General features: G+C 38.1%; 1 long non-coding RNA gene across 1 annotated transcript; it reads right to left on the reverse strand.

Moving 5' to 3' along the window:
• Positions 1-2,294: 2,294 nt before the first annotated feature.
• On the reverse strand, positions 2,295-18,330 carry LOC113908206. The gene is made up of 3 exons (XR_003515386.2): positions 18,181-18,330; positions 16,488-16,538; positions 2,295-2,691 (listed from the first exon to the last, which is right to left on the reverse strand). It is a non-coding gene; the product is annotated as an uncharacterized LOC113908206 (long non-coding RNA).
• Between the last annotated feature and the right edge of the window lie 3 nt (positions 18,331-18,333).

Consider the following 18,333-nt stretch of genomic DNA (forward strand, 5'->3'; position numbering starts at 1 on the left):
GAGAGGGAACACAAGCAGGGGGAGTGGGAGAGGGAGAAGCAGGCTTCCCACTGAGCAGGGAGCCCGATGCGGGGCTTGATCCCAGGACCCTGGGACCATGACCTGAGCCGAAGGCAGATGCCAAACCAACTGAGCCACCCAGGTGCCCTGAAAATGCTCTATATCTTAAAAAGGGTTAGGGTTACACAGGTGAATGTATTTGTCAAAACTCACAAGATACACACTCAACATTTGTGCATTTCACTTTGTATAAAAAAGTTGTAAAAAATTTGAACCCTAGGGATGCCTGGGTGGCTCAGTCGGTTAAGCATCTGACTTCAGCTCAGGTCATGATCCCAGGGTCCTGGGATTGAGTCCCACATTGGGCTCCTTGCTCAGCAGAGAGCCTGCTTCTCCCTCTGCCTGCTGCACCCCCTGTTTGTGCTCTCTCTCTCTCTCTGACAAATAAATAAAATCTTCAAAAAAACCCTCTCACCTTTAAAAAAAAATTGAACCCTAGTTAACAATACATATGATGGCATATTTAAAAGTGAAGTGTACTGATATATGTGATTTGCTTTGAAAAGCACAAAATAATAAGATGGTTTGATGATACATGGAATAGGTGGTTATGGCTAGGAATGGCTAGTTATATGATAAAGCAAATATACCAAAATGTCACCTGTAGAATACAGACGGGGGTGGGAGATGGAGAGGGTGGTGGGTTTGGGTGTTACTACAATTCTTTCATTATCTCAGTTTGAAAATTTTCATAATAAAATGTTGGGGGAGAAAAGAAAGTTGCAGAAAAACATAATATTTTAATTTTGTTTTAAAATATTCTTGTGTTGTAGAAGACATATTTATACATGCATAAAGATATGAAAGCCACACAAAACTGCAGAAATTGTCAAGCTGATCCTAAAATTCATACAGAAATGAATTCCAAAATAGCCAAAACAATCTTGAAAAAGGGAATAAAGTTGGAGTCCTGACACTTCCTGATTTCAAAACATAACACAAAGAACAGCAATCAGGACAGTATGGTACTGGTATAGACAGATATATAGATCAATGGACTAGAAATGTAAATGCTTACATTTATGGTCAACTGATTTTCAAGAAAACTTGATGGGAAAGAGTCTTCCAATAAACTATATATCCATATAAAAAAATTGGGGAGCATCTGGGTGGCTTGGTCAGTTAAGCATCTGCCTTTGGCTCAGGTCATGACATCAGGGTCCTGGGATCAAGCCAGTCAGGCTCCCTGCTCAGCATGTGTCTGCTTCTCCCTCTGCCTCTGCCCCTCCCCCACCTGCTCATGCTTGCTCTATCAAATAAATAAGATCTTAAAAACAAAACACCTTATACATGAATGTTAAGTGCAGCATTGTCTTAACATTGTCAACAAGCAGGAAACAATTCAAGCGTCCATCAGCTGGTGAATGAGTAAACAAACATGTCCTATCCATATAATGGAATATTACTGAGCAATAAAAAGGAATGAAATATTGATACATGCTTCAACATGGATAAACCTTGAAAACACTTTGCTAAGTGAAAGAAGCCCATCATAGAAGGCTATATATTCTATGATTCCATTTATATGAATGTCTAGAATAGGTAAATCTACAGAGACAGAAAGTAGATTAATGATTGCTAGGAGATGGGAGGAATGAGGAATAACTATTAATGAGCACTGGGTTTCTTTTTGAAGTGAAGAAAATGCTCTAAATTTATAATGATGATGGTTACACAACTCTGTGGATAAAAACCCACTAACTATACTTTAAAAGGGTAAAATTTTATGCTATGTGAATATCTCAATAAAGCTGTTACTTAAAAAATTTAGTTTGAATGAATAAAAATTTTTTATGAGAAAAACTAAACTCATTTCTTTATGTTTCTTATAATCTCTATCATTACTTAACCATTTTTATGAATGGAGATGAATAAGAAAGAAAATAAGTGTAATTTGAAAAGGTAAGAAAAACAACACACTTAGGGTTTGGTGTTTGGTACACAGAGATGACTCTCAGATTTGGGCTGTAACAAGAGAGGTGAAAACTGCAAGGGCACTAACTGCTGCTAAAGAAACACCAGCAGTTTCTAATTTTATGCTGTTCTATATTTTGCTGTGACTTTCATAGCTTTCGATAATGTTATAGTAGAGGCCAAAACAGAAATGCCTTTTATATTTTATTATAAGAGCTAAACTGGGAAATAAACTCACCAATTGCTTTTTTAAAAAGGAAATGAGCTAAAAACAACATAGATGTAAGTGGAGCTTAAATAAACCTTTACTCAGTAAAATGAATGTGTTCACAGGGGAGGGAGAGTTTGGTAGTAAAAATAGTTTAAAGTATTACATTATTTTAAAAAGCATTTTGTTTCATTTACTGTAGATGGTCAAACACCATTTTAAAACAGATGGTAAACTGTTGGATAGTAAAAGAAATGACATCTTGTTTCCATTTTCCTATTCCTTCCAGTTCATCTCTTTATTGTAAATGATTTTCCATTGTGGGAGGATATTAAATTTAAATCAAACTGAAAGGAAAAAAGCATGTGGCTATGTTCATAAATTCATGTTTCTTAGCACTTGCTGCCTCTTATAGCCATTTTATGAAGAATATTTCAAATTGATTTATTCTTTCTGGATCTGAAAAAATTGAGTTTCTTTTCTTGAGCAAACAGCTTATTTGAAAAAACCTATACACAAAAAGAAACAAAAGAATCGTGTAATTATGATATCAACATTTAAAATAAATTTTAATACTTTCAGGAGAAAGATGTACTGATAAGCATTTGAGGAATGGTATTAAATTTAATTTGTCAAGATAATAACTAAGATGCGCAGTGCTTACCATGTTCTTAGATTGTTCTAAATGCCATACATAAGAGAGTATGTACGTATGCTTGCATACATACATGTGTATGTGTATATGAATGTTTGTGTGTGTTGCTAACAATTACGTAAATAAATAAATAAATAATTTCTCACAATAACCACACCAAGATGAGGGAACTGAAACAGAACAAAGTTAAGCAATTTGTCCAAGCTGAACCCAAGGGAGTTTGGCCCCACCGTCCATGTTTTTAATAATTACTCTCTGTATATATCAAGAGCACTGAGAACATTAAACAAGCCAATAGATCGTTCATACGTCCTGTTCTGAACTTCCCTCTACAAAACACCAAGTTCTTTTTTTGGACATATGATACATCTGAAACTTATTGTAAAGTTCTTTTACAAGAAAGGAGGTAACTAATTTCTGATTTTGAACCCTCTTTTACCTATGACAAAACTTTCTAGATTCACAGAAACCAGTTTTTCAATCTAAAGCACATTATTTTGGGATCAAATGTAAATACATTAAAAAAACAGACACTGGAGGGGCACTTGGGTGGCTCAGTCAGTTGGGCATCGGACTCTTGGTTTCAGCTCGGGTCATGATCTCATGGGTTGTGAGATCAAGTCTACTCTGTGCTCAGCAGGGTGGCTGCTTGAGATTCTCTTCCTCTGTCCCTTCCCTCACTCATGTTCTTTCTGTCTCTAAAATAGATAAATCTTAAAAAAAAAAACTGGAGACGTCACTGAGGGAGGCAGTACCAGGAAGGCATGGAGAACCAGGAAGCACAAGGACCAACAGGTAGGACTAGAGTAGCTTGAAGAAACCCCTCTCACATGTGATGCCACTCCAGTAACCCAACCCCCTCCTGAACAGGGATCTGAGAATGTGCCAAGATGCCCCCTAGCCTTCACCAGGTGGGCCTGTATAATGCGTCCATGTGCAATAACGAGGGATGTCTTTTATTTTCTGCTACCTCTTCCCTGCCAGTGCACTGTTGGGGCAGAGGGAGAAGGTATTTTCAAGACAAAGCACAAGCAGCACAAATAAAAGGGGTGAAGTTGCAAAAAAAATTGAAATTAGGTTAATAAATCCATATCTTTATTTTCCAGATGGTTAACCACTAATCCACATGATAGAAATAAATTTTTATATAAAATTGTATCTACTTTGGATTTTTAGCTTAAAAAAAAGGAAAACATACTTCTTTTTTACAAGTTGTCTATATTTTTTTAATTGAAGTATAGTTGACATACAATGTTAACATTAGTTTCAGGTGTACCACATAGTTATTTGATAACCCTATGCCTTATGCTATGTTCACTACAAGTGTAGCTACCATCTGTCACATCCCCAACACTATTACAATGCCACTGACTATATTCCCTATGCTGTACATTTTATCCCTATGACTTATTCATTCCATAACTGGAAACCTGTACCTTCAATTCCCCTTCACCCATTTTGCCCACCCATCTACTGCTCTCCCCTCTGGCAAACAACAGTTTGTTCTCTGTATTTAGTTATAGGTCTGATTCTGCTTTTTGTTTGTTTGTTTGTTTTGTTTTTTAGATTCCACATATAAGTTAAATCATGTGATATTTGTCTTTCTCTGTCTGACTTATTTCACTTAGCATAATACCCTCAAGGTCCATCCATATTGCCAGAAATAGCAATAATATTCCATTGTATTCTTTATCCATTCATCTATTGATGGACACTTGGTCCAGATCCTGGCTATTTTAAATAATGCTGCAATAAACAAGGGATGCATATATCTTTTTGAATTACTGTTTTTATTTTCTTTGGGTAACAGAATTACTGGATCATATGGTATTTCTATTTTTAATTTTTTGAGGAACCTCCATAGTTTTCCACAGTGGCTGCACCAATTTACATTCCCAACAGTGCACGAGGATTTTGTTTTCTCCACATCCTCACCAACATTTGTTATTTCTCGTCTTTTTGATTCTAGCTATTCTGACTGGCATAAGGTGATATCTTATTGTGGTTTTGATTTGCATTAAGGAAAACATACTTTTTAAGATTATACTCAACTTCATACAACTAATTACCTAAAAACAATTCCCAAAGACATTTTTATTTTGAGAGATACACAAAGGTTGCCTTCCTATATGCCAACTCTAGAACCAGATTGCTCTATGACATTTTTCCTAAAAGCATTCATTTAAGACATTTTTATCTTGTGTCAACTTCAACTGATTGATAGTGAATGGCTGGACTTCTGTGTGTAGAAGGAACCTGAGGCTGAGTTCAAGCTGAACAAGAATGAATTTGATTTCAGCTGTCAATATCTGCCATAGGTATGGGTAGAAAAAGCGATAGCACAAGTGCTATGTATTTACCATCCCTGAATTAGTGGATACAATTCCTTTTTTTTTAAAAAGATTTTATTAAAATCTTAATATTTATTATTTATTTATATTTGAGAGAGCATGAGCGGAGAGATGGGCAGAGGGAGAGGGACAAGCAGACTCCCCACTAAGCAGGGAGCCTGATGCAGGGCCTGATCCCAGGACCCCGATACCATGACCTGAGCGGAAGGCAGATGCTTAACTGACTGAGCCACCCAGGCGCCCTAGTATATAAAATTTCTATACAAAAAAAACTCCATCACTTGTAGTTTATACCAGAGCTTAAAGTAAAACTGAGAATACACATATACCAGACCAATAAAAACCATTTTTAATAAAAATAATACCATCTTACTATACCATAAAATAAGAAACTAACACTCCAAATTAGTCTCCAAATGTTTAGGAAGTGAACTGTGGATCAGCCACATCACGTAAGGGTGAAAGAAGGAAAACCAAAAATTTGTGTTCAAAGGAAGCAAGCTGGGGCCAAGATTAAATGGAAGTAAGAGAGAAAACTGGGCACAGGTAGGGGGAAAAAACATTCTATGAAGGAAGAGGGACAGGTACTACAGAAAAGCAAAAGTAAAGGTTTCTTTCTTGTCAGGGTAAAGAGCATTAAGAAAAAAACATTCAAAACTTGGAAATAGGCAGAAGAGATTACTGGGATCATTCCAATGGAATACAAGATATAATTTGGCAGACCTCTAGGGACAGGATAGCTGATTGTGTAGGGACGTGCATCTTAATTTGACTTTCTATTGACTAGGGTATTTTACAACTTTATAGGGGTAGTGGTTAACTTGCAGGTCACTGACAACAAAGCAATTGCTCTTCCTATCGGAGAGCAATGCAAATGATTCCTGTCCTTAGTCATATAAATACAAATCTCCTGGTAGAGATTTAACTCTTTTCCATCTAGAAAAAACATAACCCAAAATATTATGTCTCTTACCATGCAGAAATTTGCATCTACTGACAAATTAGTTTCAGCATTCCTTTGACTATATATATATTCTCTGTCCCTGAATTTTTCTTTGAACCAATCTTAGTATCTTATATGTTCTCATAATTAATGAGTTGCATAAGATATTTGAAATATTTTCCTATTATATTTGAATAAAAACCATGTTTTTAAATTTTTGAAAATTATATTCTAGCAAGCGTTTGTGTAGAAATAATAAACTAGATAAACAGGGAAAAAAGAGTTACAGAGGACCTAATAACAGGTAACAAAGTGACAGCAAAGGAGTGCCACTATGCAGTAACAAATATCTACTTTGTTCTAGAATGATGAAATGGTGACTGAGCACTTATTACTAAGAATTTATGTGTTGCATATATGAGCTGACTATGCAGGTATCCCCTTTTAAAAAGCAATTTCTGAAGCTATAATATTCATAAAGAAATGGCAACTTGAGACACCTGGATGGCTCTGTCAGCTAAGTGTCCGACTCTTGGTTTGGGTTCAGGTCATGATTTCACAGTTGTGAGATTAAGCCCTGCATCAAGCTCCACACTCAGCGCAGTCTGCTTCAGATTCTCTCTCCCTCTCCCTTCTGCTCACACACTCTCTCTCAAATAAATAAATAAAATTTTTAAAAAAAGAAAGAAATGGCAACTTACCTATAAAGGAAGGCTAAAGAAGTGGGGAAACCAGCAGACCTTACTAATAAGGAAGACTAGGGGGAAAGATTCCAGGTAAGAACAATCCATGGTGTAGAATGCTATAAAAATGTCAAGTAAGATGAGATCTGAAAAGTGTCCATTCATTCATATATTCAATAAATATTTATTGGGTTCTTAGTATATGCCAAAAACTGTATTAGTCATGAGGATACAGTAATAAAACAAAAATAGTCCCTCCTGACATTGAGTATAGTGGAAGAGACAGACATTAAATAGCTATTTTAAGAAATAAGTATTCAGAGATTCCAGTGCCAGGCAAGGAATAGTCCACTAAAGGGTTTTTTTTTTTTCTGATGGGCATTGATACCTCCTAGCTCAATGTGCCCCTCAAATTTCCAGTGATTTTCCACAGAGCTGTGCCCCATACAGGCACCCCTTTAATAGGCCAGGTTTCCACTGCCCTTCATTGGCCATTGTCCATGAGTTGATAAAAATGAAATCTAGGGATTGTTATCATTCATTGTCCAATTCTTCCACCACTGCTAAGAAAACAGTAGGCAAGTCAGCCCACCTAGCTGATTTTTACCTTCTCTGATCAGAGTGGTGGTCTTCCTAACAGGATTTTGTCCATTTACCTTACAACTGCCATCCATGAACCAAGGAGATATTTGCTGGTCAGCTGAGAGATGTCCATAGGGTACGGTCCACGTGATGACAGAATCTGGAGGCTCTTCAAAATTTCAAAGTCAGGCCTAGGGTTTGAAAAGAGGCTCCCTATTGTTAAGTACATCATCCTTGCATTTCATAGGTAGCACGACCCTGTACAAACGATTTCCATTTTATTATGGAACTATTCTGGGCACTGCCCTCCCCAATACAGTGTTTTTCCAACATCATCCTAGACATCAAAGGCATTTTAGGATTCAAGATTTTACATCCTTCAGTCACAAGGGCAGTTTTAATTAATGTCTGATAGCAACCTAGTAATTTCCTCCCAAATGGGAATTCTCCAGACCAAAGTCCCAGTAGTCAATGCTGGGAGATGCTTCCAGGCTTTTGTGATAAGCCCCAGTGTATGTCACACATACAGTTATTGCACAAAGAATTTGTCCAGGGGTGCCTGGGCGGCTCAGTCGGTTAAGCCTCTGCCTTCAGCTTGGGTCATTATCCCAAGGTCCTGGGATAGAGCCCCACATCAGCAGGGAGCCTGCTTCTTCCTCTCCCTCTGCCGCTCCCCCTGCTTGTGTGCGAGTGCACAGGCGCTCTCTCTAATAAATAAATAAGATCTTTAAAAATAAAAAAAAAATAATTTGTCCATATCAGCACTCCAGCTTCTACTCTATATAGTTTGGATTCACGTAATCTTATTGATTCCCATTTAGCATGTCCAATTAATATTGCGTGAAGGGCAGATTTACATGCCTTCTTTTTAACAATTACAGGTAGGTGAAATGTTCCCCAATCAGATATAATGTTCATCCCCATAATGCAATCAGGTAAAAGAGATACAACCACTTCACATAAAGCCCGTTGAAAGGTATTAATTCTCCTCTAAACTTTCACCTTAATTTCAACAGCCTTTACATTCGTAGTTGTAGCTTCCATTAGGACTTCATCAACAGGTCCCGGTTTTATAACACTGACTAAAATGTGTGGTGAAGATGTAGAGACATTAGAACCCTTGTGCACTGTTGGGGATAATGTAAAATAGTGCAGCTGCTAAGGAAAACACTATGGCAGTTCCTCAAAAAATTAAAAATTGATATAGTAATTCCACTTCTAGGTGTATATCCAAAATATAAAGCAGAATCTCAAAGAGATATCTGTATACCCATATTTATAACAGATTATTCACAATAGATTACGTGTCCATCAGCAGATGAATGGATAAACAAAATGTGGTATATAGACAAAGTGGAATATTATTCAGCCTTAAAAAGGAAATAAATGCTAATACATGCTACAACAATATTTGAGATTATGCTAAGTGAAATAAGACATTCACAAAGACAAATACTGTATAAATCCATTTACATGCAGTATCTAGAGCAAATTCATAGAAACAGAAAGTAGAATGGTATTTGCCAAGGCTTGGGAGGAGGGAGAATAAGAAATTATTGCTTAATAGGTATAGGGTTTCAGTTTCACAAGATGGAAAAGTTCTGAAGAATGGTTGCACAACAATGTAAATATACTTAATAATACTGAACTATACACCTAAAAATAGTTAAGATAATAAATTTTATGTTAGGTGTATGTTACCAGTTAAAAATTAGAAAACGAAAGTGTTTATATCTTTATAAAGAGAGATAACCAAAAAACCAATAGATAATGGAATACTAAAAATATCCAAATAATCCAAAAAAAAAGGCAGGAAAGGTTAAAAAGAAAAATAAAAAAGAGGAAACAAACAGAAATCAATAAAAGGGTAACTTAAGTCCAACCACATCAATTATTACACTAATGTAAATGATCTAAACATACCAATTAAAAGCAAAAATTGTCAGATTGAGTTTTTTTGAACAAAGATTCAACTGAAATTAAATAAGCAACCCATAGATAGATTAGGAGTAAAAGGATGGTAAAGGATAACATTAAAACACTAGTCAAAAGAAGTGGGAGGTGCTATGTATCACCATGGATAAAGATGGATATTACACAGTGTTAAAAGGATCAGATCACCAAGAAGACGTAAGAACTGTAATTGTGTATGGACCTAAAAACAGATCTTCAAAATACATGAAGCAAAAACTTGAAAGGATAGACAAATTCATAATTATACTTGGAAGCTTCACTATTTCTTAAAGTTATGGATAGAATAAGTAGAAAGTCAGCAAAGATTGAGAAGACCTGAACAACACTATCAACCAACTTGACCTAAGATATTTGTAGAACTCTCTACCCAACAGCATTAGAATACACATTCTTTTCATGTGCACCTGAAGCATTTATCAAGACATATGATAGGGGCACCTGGGTGGCTCAGTCGTTGGGCGTCTGCCTTCAGCTCAGGTCATGATCCCAGGGCCCTGGGATCAAGCCCTGCATCGGGCTCCCTGCTCCACAGGAAGCCTGCTTCTCCCTCTCCCACTCCCCCTGCCTGTGTTCCCTCTCTTCCTATGTCTCCCTGTCACATAAATAAATAAAATCTTAAAAAAAAAAAAGACATATGACAGTCTAGGGGTGCCTGGATGGCTTGGCTCCATCAGCAGAGCATGTGACTCTTGATCTCAGGGTTGTGAGTTCAAGCCCCACGTTGGGTATAGAGATTACTTAAATCAATAAAAAATAAACTGAAAAAATAAAATCTTTATCCATTAATCTGTTGAACGGCATCTCGGCTCTTACCACAGTTTGGCTACTGCGGACATTGCTGCTATGAACATTGGGGTGCATATGGCCCTTCTTTTTACTACATCTGTGTCTTTGGGATAAATACCCAGTAGTGCAATTGCTGGGTCATAGAGTAGCTCTACTTTTAATTTTTTGAGGAACCTCCATTCTGTTTTCCAAAGTGGCTGTACCAACTTGCATTCCCACCAATAGTGTAAGAGAGTTCCCCGTTCTCCACAACCTCTCCAACATTTGTTGTTTCTTGCCTTCTCAATTTTTGCCATTCTAACTGGTGTAAAGTGGTATCTCAATGTGGTTTTGATTTCAATTTCCCTGCTGGCTAATGATGATGAATATTTTTTCATATGTCTGTTAGCCATTTGTATGTCTTCTTTTGAGAAGTGTCTTTTCATGTCTTCTGCCCATTTTTTGACTTATTTGTTTTTTGGGTGTTGAGTTTGAGAAGTTCTTTATAGATCTTGGATATCAGCTCTTTGTCTGTAGTGTCATTTGCAAATATCTTCTATTCTGTGGGTTGCCTCTTTGTATTGTTGACTGTTTCCTTTGCTGTGCAGAAGCTTTTTATCTTGATGAAGTACCAAAAGTTCATTTTTGCTTTTGTTTCACTTGCCTTTGGAGATGTATCTTGAAAGAAGTTGCTGAGGCGATGAAGATGTGGTCCATATATACAATGGAATATTACTCAGCCATCAGAAAGGATGAATACCCAACATTTACATCAACATGGATGGGACTGGAGGAGATTATGCTAAGTGAAATAAGTCAAGCAGAGAAAGTCGATTATCATATGGTTTCACTTATTTGTGGAACATAAGGAATAGCATGGAGGTCATTAGGAGAAGGAAGGGAAAAATGAAGGGGGGGAAATCGGAGGGAGAGATGAACCATGAGAGACTATGGACTCTGAGAAACAAACTGAGGGTTTTAGAGGGGAGGGGGGGAGGGGGGTAGGTTACCCCGGCAATGGGTATTAAGGAGGGCACGTACTGCATGGAGCACTGGGTGTTATATGAAAACAATGAATCATGGATCACTACATCAAAAACTAATGATGTATTGTATGGTCACTAACAAAACATAATAAAATAAAACAAAATCCTAAAAAAGAGACATGATATTCTAGGGCATAATATAATTTGATTTTTACATAGATTTTATTTATTTATTTGAGAGAGAGAATGAGAGAGAGAGTGCACGAGCTGGGGTGGGGGCAGAGGGATAGGGAGATGCAGGCTTCCTGCTCAGCAGGGAGTCCAATGCAGGTCTTGATCCCGGGACCCTGGGATCATGACCTGAGCTGAAGGTAGACATTTAACTGATTCAGCCACCCAGGCACCCCTAGATCGTAATACAAATTTTAAAGAATTGAAATCACAGAAAGTATGTTCTCTGAATATATCAAAATTAAATGAGAAACCAATAATAGAAAGATATTTAGAAAAGTCATAAATATTTGGAAATTAACACACTTCTAAATAACCCAGGGGTCAAATAAGAAGTCACAGGGAAGTTAAAAAATATTCTGAACTGAGTTCAAATAAAAATACAACATATCAAAATGTATTAGACTCAGCCAAAGCAGTGCTCAGAGAGAAATGCATAAAATCGCATGCCTATGTTAGAAAAAATAAGATCTCAAATCAATGATCTAAACTTCCACCTTTAGGGGCTCCTGGGTGACTCAGTTGGTTAAGCCTCTGCCTTCTGCTCCGGTCATGATCTCAGGGTCCTGGGATCGAACCCCATCGGGTTCCCTGCTCAGTGGGGAGTCTGCTTTTCCTTCTCCCTCTGCCTCTCCTCCCAGCTCGTGCTCTCTCTCTCTCAAATAAATAAAATCTTTTAAAAAAATTTAAAAAAAAGAAACTTCCACCTCTAGAGGGGCACCTGGCTGGCTCAGTCAGTAAAGCATGAGCCTCTTAATCTCAGGATCATGAATTCAAGCCACCTTGGGCATGGAGCCTACTTAAAAACACACAAACAAACAAACAAACTTACACCTTTAGAAACCACATAAGGAAGAGCAAATTAAATCCAAAGCAAACAGAAGGGAAGTAATAAAGAGTAGAAACCAGTAAAATTAAAAATAGGGAAACAACAGAGTAAAATAAATAACACCAAAATAAAAGAAACCAAATTTTATTGAAAATACCAACAGGGGTGCCTGGGTGGCTCAGTCAGTTAAGCATCCAACTTAGTTTTGGCTCAGGTCATGATCTCAGGGCTGTGGGGTCAGGCTCCATGCTCGCACGCAGTCTGTTTGAGATTCTCTCTCTTTCCCTCTCCCTCCCCTTGTACCCCTCTCCCCCATTTCACTGTCTCCCCTGGTACTCTCTTTCTCTCTAAAATAAATAAATAAAATCTTAAAAAAAAAGGAACATACTAACAAAATCTATAAACTTCTAGCCATACTGACATGAAAAAAAAGACACAAATTACCAAAATCAGGAATGTGAAGGTGACATCATCACAGACACTACAGATATTTAAGAGAGTATTACACACACCTTTATACCAATTCATCCATAGGCACAAATTACCAAAGCTCACTCAGGAAGAAATATATAACCTGAATAATCCTACATCCATTAAAGGAATTAAATCTGTAGTTTAAAACCTCTCCATAGTTTTTACTCCAAATTTATGATCTCCAGATATTTATATCAAACTGCCAACTGGATATCTTCACTTATATGTCCCAAGAACTCAACCCCTAAGACTCTATTTCCATAAAGAAATTTCTTTGCCAAGTGGCTTTACTGGCAAATCTACCAAATCATAAAGAAATAATACTAATTCTAGGCGCCTGGGTGGCTCAGGCTGTTCAGCATCTGCCTTCGGCTCAGGTCATGATCCCAGGGTCCTGGGATCGACTCCTGCATCTGGCTCTTTGCTCAGCGGGGAGCCTGCTTCTCCCTCTCCCTCTCCCTCTGCCTCTCTCTGTCTCTCATGAATAAATAAATAAAATCTTTAAAAAAGGAAAGAAAAAATACTAATTCTATATAATCTTTTTTGAAAGCAGAAAAAGGGGGAAACATTTCCAATTCAGGAGCACAACCCTATTACCAAAGCCAGATAAATACATCATAAGAAAGGCAGTATCTCCCATAAACACAGATGCAAAATCCACTACAAAATATTAGTAAATAAAATTCAACATATGAAAAGGATAATATAGTACAACCCAAGGGGTTTTATACTGGAAATGCAAGGCTGATTCAACATTTAAAAATTAACTGACATAATTCACCATATTAATAGACTAAAGAAGAAAAACTATGATTTCTCCATATAGGCAGGAAAAGCATTTGACAGAATTATCTACTCATGATAAAAACTCTTAGTAATCTAAGAAAGGAACTTAACCTGAAAAATGACATCTACAAAAGAAAAACTATAGGTAACACATAATAAAAGACTAAATGTTTTTTTCCCTAAAACAGGAACAAGGCAAGGACATCTACTCTCACCACTCCTATTCAACATGTACTGGCAATTCAAACCAACACAATAAAAAAATAAAAGGCATACAGATTGGGAGGGGAAGATGAACCATGCGAGATGATGGACTCTGAAAAACAAATTGAGGGTTCTAGAGGAGAAGGGAGTGGGAGGATGGGTTAGCCTGGTGATGGGTATTAAAGAGGGCACGTTCTGCGTGGAGCACTGGGTGTTATGCACAAACAATGAATCATGGAACACTACATCAAAAACAATGATGGGGCGGCCTGGGTGGCTCAGATGGTTAGGCGTCTGCCTTCGGCTCAGGTCATGATCCCAGAGTCCTGGGATTGAGTCCCGCATCGGGTTCCCTGCTCAGCGGGGAGCCTGCTTCTCCCTCTGCTTCTCTCTCTCTCTCTTATGAATAAATAAATAAAATCTTAAAAAAAAACTAATGATGTATGGTGATTAACATAACAATAAAAATTTTTTTAAAAAAAGGCATACAGATTGGAAAGGAAGAGGTTGTCTCTATTGATAGACAACACTAAGTACGAGGTATCAAAGAATTTACAAAAATCTCCCAAAACTAATGAGAAATGGGCAATATCATTCGAAGCCATAGTTTTTACTCCAAATTTATGATCTCCAGATATTTATATCAAACTGCCAACTGGATATCTTCACTTATATGTCCCAAGAACTCAACCCCTAAGACTCTATTTCCACAGCTGAATTTATTATCCCACCAAACTTGGTCTGTAAAAATATATATTTCCAGGGCACCTGGCTGGCTCAGTTGGTGGTACATGCAACTCTTGCTCTTGGGGTTGTAAGTTCAAGTCCCATGCTGGGTATAGAAATTACTTAAAAGTAAAATCTTAAAAAACAACAACTATGTATATATATATATATATCTCCCATTATCTTTGGTAATATCACCAATTTAATTGTTCTATTATTCATAGCTTTCCAAAATTGATTTATCCATCCGCCCAAGCTACAAAAGAAAGATTCATCTTAGACTTCTTCCCACTCCACATCTGCTTGGGTCACTTAGGGTATCAGTTAACTTTTGTTATGAAACAAACTGCTCCAAATCTGAAAGTTTAAATGGAAATATTTATTATTTCCTGTGATTCTATGGGTTGACTAGCTGATTCTTCTGGTCTGAACCATCTTAGTTGGGGCTAGGATGACCTCACACATATGTCTGGGACCTCAACTGGGAAGGCTGAAATGGTTGGGACACTTGGGGCCTCTCTCCAAGTGGTTTCTGATCTTCTAGGAGGCAAAGCCTGATTTGATTACATGGTGGCTGAAGGGTTATCAGCTGTAAAAGGGCAAATCCTAACGTGCAAACATTTTTCAAGTCTCTGCTAAATTGCAACTGCTATTATCTCAATGGCCAAAGCAAGTCACATGAGTTAGTCTGGGAGGGGTCTACCCAGGGGTATGGATATAGGTAGGCATGACCTATTGGCTTGAGAAGGGGGGCATAACTGGAACAATTTATCACACTTAAACCTATTTATCTCCTTATAAGCCCTCCAATTTCATGAATCCCATTTTACTGAGGAGTTCAAGATCTTCTCATCTCCTACTTCAACTATTTGTAATAATCTCCTGAGCTTATATTACTGTAAGCTATCAGTATGTGAATCTTCTGGAAAATGCAAATCTTGTCTTAAAACTCAATAGCTTTCCTTTGGCCATTAGAATAAACTATAGAATAAATTCCCAAGACCACAACATTTTTCATTTTCTAGCCCATACTTACTATTCCCTCATATGCACCCTACTCTTTCAGAAACAAAAAAAATTAATTACTTCAAAGGGCTGTTGTATTTCAATACCATGCCTTTCCACCTATTATTGTTTTTATCTGGAATGTCCATTTACTGCTTATGTCCTGGCAAATTTTGACATATTCTTCAAGATTCAGCTCAAATATCACAAATATAATGAAGCAGTTCCTTCCTAACAAAGTTAAATGCTTCAGTTCTTGATTCCATTGTATCTCATACAACCTTCAATTATAGTTTTATTCCAGTATACTACAATTATTTGTTTGGAGACTTGTCTAGCCACTTATGTCACTGTGGGAAGAGGACTGTGTTTTTTTTAATGTCTACCTCTCCAACCTCTAGTACAATTCTTGACACTTAGTAAGTACTCAGCAAATCCTGCTTGAATTAATCAATTAAAATGCCCATTTCCTACATTCTAGATGCTAGTGGAAAGAAAATTTATCAGATAAGTCTGTCACTGTCAAATCTTGTCATCAACTCAGTACTCTTCTTCAAATGTTACTTTTCAGTCAAGTTGTTTGAGTAGAATGCAGTTCCAAGTATACTAGTAAACTTTCAACATGTCCTAATATACCTACAATGTTATGAATGTGCTAAAGAATTTAAACATTACAGTGAGATGCATAAATGAATTAAATTTTAAATATACCTACTGTACTAAAACAGACTGATGCCCCGTTGTAGCTATAGCTAGATTACATGAGACTGACTCTTTTTTCTGTTTCCCTAAATTATCATACCTTTTAAAGTTTAAAGTAAAAATATCCATGTTGTAGATGGAATGAAAGGATATATACAAAAGTACGTCTCCTTGAAAAATTCACTACAGTCCTGAGCCTGGCCCTCAGCCTTTGCTACAGTCCTAATATTTGTGCCCCTACAAAATTCATCTAACGTCCAATGTGATGATATTCGGAGTTGGAGGCAGGTGATTAGGTCCTGAGGGCAGAGCCCTTATGAATGAGATCCCAAAGAGTTCCCTCCACCCTTCCACCATAGGAGGACACAGCAAGAATAGGAAACAGATATTCAAGGAAACAGGTACTCACCAGACACCAAATCTGCCAGCACTTTGATGTTAGACTTCTTAGGCTCCTGAACTGTGAGAAATAAATTTGTTGTTTATGAGCTACCTAGTCTATAACTTTGCAGCCCAAACGGACTAAGACAGCCTTACTGACCCAGAAACCTAATTTGTCAGCAAGACTTATGTTAAGCTCATGGAGACCTATGAATATTAAAAAATAAATAAAAAGCCCAATATCTTAATCAACAGTGTGAAGCAGATCTAATACCAGTTGGGGGGTTGGGGGGGAAGAGTGTCTTTCTAACCAAGGGAAATAGTTTGGTGATAGAACAAATCTGATTTATGATCCCAGGGTCCTGGGATCGAGCCCCACATAGGGCTCCCTGCTCTGCAGGAAGCCTGCTTCTCCCTCTCCCACTCCCCCTGCTTGTGTTCCCTCTCTTGCTGTGTCTCTCTCTGTCAAGTTAATAAATAAAATCTTTAAAAAAAATTAAAAAAAAAACTAATCTGACTTAAGCACAGCCTCAAGGCAGATAACTGAGGTTAAATGGTGTACTCAGTTGTACTCTGATACAGGAGAAAATACAGTGCAAACAACTTCATGATTAAGAAGCCTCAGAAAGTACACACCACCAAACTAATCTGGGCAAAGTTGTGAATGGTTCTAAGTCAGGTAATGACCAATAAAAAGACAAAGTATCACTCATTCCACTAGTCAACTCATAGCACATACATGCAAATTTATTGTCTCTAATGAAAGAAAACCCCTTGCCAAGTAAGACTGTAAGAAGACTATTAAGAGTTATTTACTTGACGTCAATTTCTGTAAATTACAGGTAAAAAGTTTGTAGTTCAGAATGGAAAGGCTTTTGGTAGTTGTGCGGGATAGGGGAAGATTCATGGAATACAGTTATCATTTAAAATACATTTTTGCCGGGAATTAAAAGGGGGGTTTTGTTTCTTTTGGTTTTTGTTGTTTGTTTTTTTAATTGAGAGAGAGAGAATGAGAGAGAGCATGAGATGGAGGAGGGTCAGAGGGAGAAGCCGACTCTCTGCCGAGCTGGGAGCCCGATGCGGGACTCGATCTCCCGACTCCAGGATCATGACCTGAGCCGAAGGCAGTCGCTCAACCAACCGAGCCACCCAGGCGCCCTTGTTTAAGATTTTTCTTAATAAACGCTTCATTCTAGAAGTTATAGCGAAGATAGCAGAGTTCCCTATATACAAGACAGGGTTTTTAAAATTAACTTCTACTTCCACCGCCACCAAATCTCTCTCCGACTTCTCTTTGCTTCTCCTCCCTCAAGTTTTGGCAGGGCCTAGCTCACACGGTGCAACTTTAGAATCATAACGAAAAGCCATTTCAGTTAAAACTTCACCACCCAGCCACAACTCGGTCAGGGGTTTAAGCTCGAGAAACGCCAACGCCAAAACCCGAACGTTCTCGCTCCGCCCCACTCTTCTAGAGACGCGCCGAGCCCCTAGCTGACGTGGCTTCTCTAACTCGGGTCCCAGGAGACGGGGATACAAGCAGGGTGGTGGGCAGCCTACCCAGGGCAGGCGCCAGGATCCTGCGGGACGAGCCGGGGCGGGCCCTAAGACAACCCCCAACATCAGGCCTCTCCTCCGAGGGCAGGTTCCTAAAGCCAAAACATTTTTAACCTCAAAACATCCAGATCTCTGAGGCGTGTAGCGGATTACACGTATATACGCACTTAGGTGACGGCTGCTTATTGTTTAGTGCAGACGCCTGCAGGCGATCCTCAGGCGCAGCCCCCTCCTCTCCACAGCCACCACCCCCAGACGGCCTCACGCCCGCCTGGCTCCCCCGGCGCAGCCCGTCCCTCCGCGCGTTGCGCGGGGGCGGG

This window comes from Zalophus californianus, chromosome 16, assembly GCF_009762305.2.
Source record: "Zalophus californianus isolate mZalCal1 chromosome 16, mZalCal1.pri.v2, whole genome shotgun sequence".
Lineage (NCBI taxonomy): Eukaryota > Metazoa > Chordata > Mammalia > Carnivora > Otariidae > Zalophus > Zalophus californianus.